The 8,411-nt window shown below is 36.1% G+C and overlaps 1 non-coding gene across 1 annotated transcript; it reads left to right on the forward strand.

The window, feature by feature from the left end:
- Window positions 1-886: 886 nt before the first annotated feature.
- Window positions 887-993, forward strand: LOC125617809. The gene has a single exon (XR_007348923.1). It is a non-coding gene; the product is annotated as a U6 spliceosomal RNA (small nuclear RNA).
- The last annotated feature ends 7,418 nt before the right edge of the window (window positions 994-8,411 follow it).

The following is an 8,411-nucleotide window of genomic DNA, read 5'->3' on the forward strand; positions in this document are numbered from 1 at the left end:
CATGCGGGTTTGACGTCCACGCCCCGCCCTACGAAAAAAGGCGTCGGCTGATATGGGATCAGGTCTGGGGAAGGCGCCTCCTTAGGACTGAACCATACATTGCAGCCACTTCTGCACAGTGGGATAGGACCTCTACTTTCGCCTGCATTGTTATATAAAATAGAAGGGGGAACTGTGGTAAGCCATTCTTAGACCGTGGCCGCCATTAGAAGATGGCGCCGGCTTCCACTGTGGCCTGTGATAAACAACTCCTTTTATGGAGAGTTGGCGCGCAATCCCTTACCACCCTATGAGAGAGATCCACGTGGCGGCTTAGGATTGGGATGCGGGGGGCTTTATTAAGCTGTGCTTGGGTGTGTCGGGTGGCGGGCGCTAGAAGATGATACATGACTCAAGGCCTGAATAAACTGTTGAAAGAAGAATCCTGTGTCGTGTTTCCCTTGCTGGCGAGGGGTCGCGACACCTTGGAGTGGGTCTTTAGGAATGTCTTGAAATTTCTTGAGCTTCCTACTAACTCAAGGCATGTCAAATTGTCCTATCAGTTCCTCCTCCACTTATTTTCCTTGAAATCTGAGAGTTGAATGAATTTGCTAAATTGAAATCAATGGCAAATCTGCAATTTTTATAAAGGTCTCCATTGATATCCATAATGTTTTATTTGACCCATTTGTACATAGCAAAGAAAAAAGAGCAAGGACTCCTAACTCTACATTCCTCACTAGTCGAAGTTTTAGCTTCTACTGCATGCCCACCATGCACTGTGACCAGCATTAACACACTTTGTAAATTTACTGGGGCTTAGAAATTAGGATTCCTGCACACGTTGATTCCAGGAGCCACATGCATTGGACCTGACTCAATTTCCTAGCCTTCAAGAAAGAAAGGATTTCTCACTTCAGCAGCACATATATTAAAATTGGAAAGATACAGAGAAGATTAGGATGACCACTGCATAAGGATAACACCCAAATTTGTGAAGCATTCCATAGTCTTACTGAATTAGAACATAATATATTCAATAATTTTATAATTATGTCAAAATGGATTCTACTGTCACATATAACTAAAAAGAACCAATAAAAAAAACTAGAAAAAATTTATTTAAAAAAAAAGAAAGGAAAGGAAACTATTAGTGCTGAAAATATAGGCCAAAGCCCAGCTGGAGATGAATGCTTTATATACATTATCAAAATCAGTTCTCCACAACAGCCCTAGCAGGTGAATATTATTAAGCCTATTTTACAGATGAAGAAATGAGATCCAGGAAGTTGTCCAAGAACTTATTGAAAAAAAATTTTTTTTTTCAGAAGAACTCCTATTCAGAATGAAGTTTCTCTGATTCCATAGTTTAGTTTTGCCCACAATGCAGAGTTCTTTAGGTTAACAAGGAATAACTAAATTATTATAGGGTAATTGTGATGGTTTATTTTATGAGATGGTTAATTTATTATAATGGTTAATTTTCCTTGACTGGGCCACAAAGCACAGGTACTTAGTCAAATGTAATGTGGGTTATTTCTATGGGTGTGGGTATTGGATGAGATTAACATTTAAATCTGTGAATTTTGAGTAAAGCAGATTACTGTCTGTCATGCAGGCAGGCCTCATCCAATCAGGTGAAGGCCTGAGCAGAACAAAGGACTGACCTCTCTTGAGCAAAAGAGAATTCTACCAGAGGATAGCCTTCAGACTCAAACAGGAGCATTGACCATTCCCTGATCTTTACCCTGTGTGTCACCTTGCAAATTTTGGATCTTCCAGCCTCCAAAATCACATGAGAAAATTAACCAAAACAGAAGTTTTACACAGTCAACCCTCTGTACCCATCCATTCTGCATCCATGGGTTGGGATGAGAAATATTCAAAAACACATGGCATCTGTACTGAACAAGTAGACTTTTTTTCTTGTTGTTATTCCCTAAACAATACAGTATAACAGTATGGTGTAATGGTACTGAAACATATTAGGTATAAGGGATCTGGACATTATTTAACGTATGTGGAAGGATAAGCCTAGATTACAAGCAAATATGACACAACTTTATATAAGGGACTTTCTGTAAGGTATCTTGTGTATATGCTGAGGGATGACTGTGTGCACATCTTATTGGATCTGTTTCTGGGGAGAACCCTGACTATATGGTAACCCGTCTTCATTGCTCATATGTGACTCTGGCATGTCATAACCATCTAAATACCAGAATTCTAGAATCCTTTCTACTATCAAGGACTTCTGACCACAGAAAATCAACTAAACACCATTGTAAATAAGAAGCAGTTTCTTTTGGCTTTTGTGGTTCCCATAACAGTTGTTGCCTTTGCTAAGTATAAATCTTCAATTTTCCCACTTGCTAAAGTGAGGTCGGTCAAGAGGGGGGAAAAACTATCTAACATAGATAAACAGTATTTATTCTATAAAGAAAAAGGAAAAAAAGCACTGAGCAGCAAAGTACTCAGGAAAGAAAAGACATTAATAATAATCTTGTCAAACCCTCCTTAACTAATGAAATAGATTTTTTTTTCAGGACAGAGTGTTGCATTTTGCATTTGAAAAGTGACTGTTTTTCTTATATTCTCTTCATATTCTAATTCATAGTATATCAGAGGCAGAGGGATATTTTGCAATATTAAACAATTTATATTATTTGTGTGTGTGTGTGTGTGTGTGTGTGTGTTAATGAGGATTGAACCCAAAGATGTTTTACCACTGGGCCACATCTCCACCCCTTACTTTCTGTTTTGAGCAGATTCTCACTTAATCATCTAGGCTGGCATCTGATTTGCTGTACTCCTGCCTCAACTTCCCTAATCACTAGGATTACAGGCTTGCACCCACACCTGGAATATTCTTAAAATATATGCAGGTTTAACTCATCTAGTTCAGTGGTTCTCAACCAGAGGCAGCTTTACCTTTTGAAGAACTTTCAGCATTGTTTGTCTCAACGATGAGGGCTATTACTGGCATCTATCTGCTGGGTAGAAACAGGTTCTGCTAACAACACATAGGACAATCCATAACAAAGAATTTTCCAGCCCAAAATGTCAATAGTGCCAATGAAAAAGCTTGCTCTGGCCTGATGAAAATCCTGTGAATTTATGTTTAATCCTATATACTATAGCTGTTGCTTTGAGGGATGGTGACAATTTCAATATGAGACAGTGCTATATGATTAGCATATATGATCATGCTATAACTAAATCAAAATATGTTTAATATTTGCTGCATGTAATGACAAGTTTAATGTGTCAAGTTGGCTAGGCTATAATTCTCAGTTATTCAATCACACTCTAGCGTTGCTTTGGAGGTATTTTGTTGATGAGATTAAAGTCTGTATTCAGTTTTCTTGAAGCAAGAAAGATTATCTGACGGATCTGGTTGGGTTGGATTCAATCAGTAAAATACTCTTAAGAAAAGGAGGAGGAAAGGACAAGAAGAAAGGAACAGGGAAAAGAAAGACTAAGAGGAGGATTGAGAGGGAAAGGAAGAAGGAAAAAGGAACTTGACCTGTGGACTACATCTTCAGCTTGTGTCTGAGAGTTCTGGCCTCTAAAAAGCCCATTATGGACTTGAGATTTGTCCCTACCATCTATGAACAATCCATAGAGACAGGAACAGGGACAGAGACAGAGAGAGATCCATAAACACACACACACACACACACACACACACCCCTCCTGTTTTGTTTTTTTTTCTTTCATATAAGCCCACCCCCAACTGATATACCACATAATAATTCACAGTAGGCAAAACCACTGCAATCTTTAAAGATGATATATTAAAATCTGTGTTAATTTTCTGATCTAAGTCTGCTCTAAGTATTGCTTTAAATTTTTGATCGACCATTTGGTTGCTGTTGTCTCAGCAAAGTTGAACCAAATTGAATTTTTTAAAAAAATATACATATATACAGGAAGCATAAATATACAGATATACATCTAGAAAGGTTGTCAGTAGAACACAGATTATGTCAAAATTTTGATAATAACAACATATGGTAACAACATGATGTTGCTAAAGTGAACTTACAAAAAACAACTTTTATGAGATAAATATTAACATTTATGAATTGTGTACTCCTTCATGTTATTATTTATGAAACATCACTGATCTTTCAATAGAATGCAGAGATACACATAGTAATGATAATTAAACCCAGTCATCTTGGATATTTTACTGACTTTTAGACATAGACAAAACATATGCAGCATGTTTTTCTTTCTTGTCATTACAAAGATCACTCATCAAGGTTAAATAATTGAATATGCTAAGAATTTGGTTGTTGCTTTATAGCTTTTGCATAGCTGAATCTTTTATGTAAGCCTTCATTCCCCACATATATTCTGGGCAGGCCTGAAATTGAGATTTCTGTGTATAATTTTGTTTTTTCCACTCCTATGAAGCTATCCCAACAAGCATCCAAGTTTCCCAGCCAGTAGTATTATGGAAGGACCTCTAAATTGTTAAATTCCTAGGGACAGTTAAAAAAATCAGAAGAGATGAAATAATGTTAGTATAACTAAATAGCAAGTGTTACAAGAAAGACACAGAGTAACCTGCCTGGATGTGATAACCAGAGGTTATTACAGCACTGGGGAATGTCAGGACAGATGGCAGTAGCCATATATGCCATTGGCCTAAAGAAAAAATTCCCTCCTGGCAGTGGAAGGTGGAGACAACACATACAGCTACCCATAATGGAGTAATAAACCACCCCTCCCACCTCATCAGTGGAGATCTTATAGGACTCCCACTCCTACCTCACAGCAGGAGGTCTCCCCTCCCCAGGCCAGGGTGGTGCCAGCTGGATCTCCTGCCACCCCACCCTGCAGTATGAGATCTCCTCTACACAGCTGTCAACAGAGTGGGTGTAGGGAACCTGGCTGTTGCACACCAGTGTTCCCTCCCACCCTTGCTGGATAGTGTCAGAGGAAGTCAGATAACAAGATGGTTAAAATGGAGTCCAGATTCTCATTATAAAGTACGCAAAGCAACCAGGTTTCAATGGAACAATCGCTCAACAATCCAAGAACCGCGAAACTTTCAATCAGAATGAAAACATAAATAAATAAAGACAATAATAGCCAACACCAGCCAACACCAGAATAACTGAGATGTTAGAATTATGTCACAAAGTCTTTTAAGCAGGTGGTATCAAAATGTTTCAACAAGCAGTTACAAAAACACTTGAAAAAATAAAAATAAAAACAGAGAAGCCCAGTGAAAAGAGAAAGTCCCATCAAAGAAAGAGATGAAAACAAAAAGAAAAACAAAATGGATTATTTCAGAACTGGAAAAATATAATAACTAAAATTTAAAAAGAAAAACAACATATGGACTATGGACTCAACAGCAGCACAAAAGAAAAAGAGAAAATCACCAACCTTGAGGACAGAACAACAGAAAGAAATTACCAAATCTGAACAACACAGAGAAAATAGGCTGAAAAAATAAATAAATAAACAGGACCTCAGGGACATATGCGTCTAAAACAAAATATCTAGCGTACTTGTCATTGGAGTCCAAGAAAAAGAGGAGAAATATCAAAGAGCTGAAAAGTACTCTAAGAAATAATGACTCAAAAGTGCCCTACCTTAGCAGGGTGTGGTGGGGCATGCCTATGATCGCAGCAGCTCTGGAGGCTGAGGCAGGAGGATCACAAGTAGCAACAGCAATTTAGCAAACCCAACGTAATTCCAAGGGTTTGGGACCTGACTCAGTGGTTAAGCACCCATGGATTCACTCTCCAGTACCCAAAAAAAAAAAAAAAAAGCCCAAGTTTGGCAAAAGACATGAACCCATGATTTAAGAACCTGAGCAAATACCGTACCAAGAAGACACAGCTTAATCAAAATTCCCAAAACTAAGACAAAAAAGAAAGACCTAACCAGCAGTGAAAGAAATTAGATTTTACCTAGCAGGGAAAACTTTTCAAATGACAACGGTTTCTCATTGTAAACCATGCAGGTTTAGAAGAAAGTGACACAGCATTTTTCAAATGCTAGAAGAAGAGGTATTTCCAACCTGGAATTCTGTAATCCATGGAATGAAAGAGAAAGCAAGACATTCTCAGATGAAGGAAACCAAGGAGAATTTATCACCAGAAGACCTATTTTAAAAGAATGGCTTGATGAAGTTCTCTAAACACAAAGGACGTGATAGAAGACCACACGTCGAAACAGCAGGGAAAAAATGAGAACACGGTAGGTAAAAATACAGGTGTATACATAAGGATTTCTTTTCCCTCAAGATTCTAAAATTGTTTTATGATTGAAGAAAAATTATAACACTGTCTAACATGGTTCTACGTGCTTGCTGTGTAACTTCTTAAGACAACTGTATTATAAACATGGAGCCTAAAGGAACATAAGAGGAGTAAAATTTCAACGCATCACTCAAACTGGTAAAATATAAGCAATAAGCAGATTGTGATAATTTATGTTGATACAATGTAATACCTAAAAAGATTATACTCAGGGAGACTCAAAAACACTATGTATAAATCATATGGAATCCAAAATACAAAGAAGGGAAAAAATGCTCAATTAAGCAATAAAAGATAGAAAACAGAGAAAAGAAATAATGAACAAAACATAGAATAGCAGACTTAAACTGCAATATATCATTCATTATAGTAAATTTAAATGGCCTAAATACAATCATTAGAGAGATTTGTATTGACTTATTATAGCAGCACAGCCACATCAATGTTTATAGCAGCACCATTCATATGCGAAGGCCAAAGTAAATAAAGAAAAGGGGGAGGGAAAGATAAGATTACATAAGGAACCAATCAAATACAAATTAATAAACAAGTTAAAGGATAGTCTAGCAGACTAGAGGAAGGAACAATGGGAGAAGGGAGGGAGGGTGGAAGGGAAATGGGGGAGGGCAAAGGGGGATCATGAACTGAAATCGATTTCCACGCATGTGTGAGTTTGTTGGGATGAACCCAACTACTAGGTATAACCATAAAACTCTAATGAAAATAAAGATAGATAGATAGATAGATAGATTTACAGAGTAGATCAAAATATGTGACCCAATTATATACTGCCTACTTTAAAATATAACAATATAAGCAAGTCAAAAGTGAAAATGAAAAAAAAAGATATTATGCAAATATCAATCAAAAGAAAATAGGACTAGCTGTACTAATATTTGATAATATAGACTTCATAGCAAAAGACAATTTCCAAAGACAGACAGGTACATTTTATAATCATAAAAAGTCAATTTACCAAGAAGAACACAGAATCTTAAATGCGTACATAGCTAAAAACACAACTGCAAAATTTATGAAGTAAAAACAGATAAAACTAAAATCAGAAAAAAGGCAAGTCCACAAATATAACTGAAACTTCAATACCCTTTTCTCAGTAACTGACAGAACTACCAGAAAGAAAATCAGCAAGAATACAGATGAAATTAATAACACTTATCATTTAACAGTTACAGAATACCCTACCAAACTACATCAGAAGACATTCTTTTCGACATTTTTCTAAATTTCCCAGAAAAGTATACCATGACATAATATATTTTGGGCCACAATGTAAGTCTCAAAAAATTTAAAGAATTGAAATCATACACAGTATATTCTCCAACACATCTAATCAGCTTGAAATCAATAACAGAAAGATAATAGGAGCATCTCCAAACTGACAACTTATAAATAATATATGATCAAAGAGTAAGCCTTAACCTTTTCTGTTTCTTAAATTTCATGTACATGTGAAAGCATGCAGTATTTTTCTTCCTATGTCCAATTTATTTGATTTGACATATGTGCTCCAGTTTCATTCATATTATCACAAATGGCAGGATCTCTTTCTTGTCTAAGTAATATTCCACGATATGCAGATACCACAATATTTTTATCTACTCATCTGTCGACATACACCTTAAATATAAACAATAAAAAGAGGCAGTCTCAGGGAAATAAAAATATGTTAAATTGAATGAAAATGTAATATTTGCGGGATACATAGGAGTAATGAAATGCAGAGAGGGAAATATAGAGAATCAAATGCGTACTTCAGAAAAGAGATGTCTCAAACCAATCATTTAAGTTCCCATTTCAGGACTAGAAAAATAAGAGCAAAATAAACCATAGAATTATTAAGAAAAGAAATAACACAGAGCAAAAAATCAATGAAGATGAAAACGAAAAATGGAGAAAATCAATTAAACAAAACTGTTTCTTCAAAAACATCAATAATATTGGCAGACCTCTGGCAATACACACAATGAGAAAAGTAGAGAAGACACAATTTACAAATATTAAAAATTAAACAAGGGATGTCACTACACTCTTGCAAGTGTCAAAAAGATAATGAGAGAGTATTATAAATTCTACACAAGTAAATTTGGCAATTTAGATGAAATGGACTAATTCCTTTAAAAATATGAA

The sequence above is a fragment of the Marmota marmota genome, unplaced genomic scaffold (genome assembly GCF_001458135.2).
Source record: "Marmota marmota marmota unplaced genomic scaffold, marMar, whole genome shotgun sequence".
NCBI lineage: Eukaryota > Metazoa > Chordata > Mammalia > Rodentia > Sciuridae > Marmota > Marmota marmota.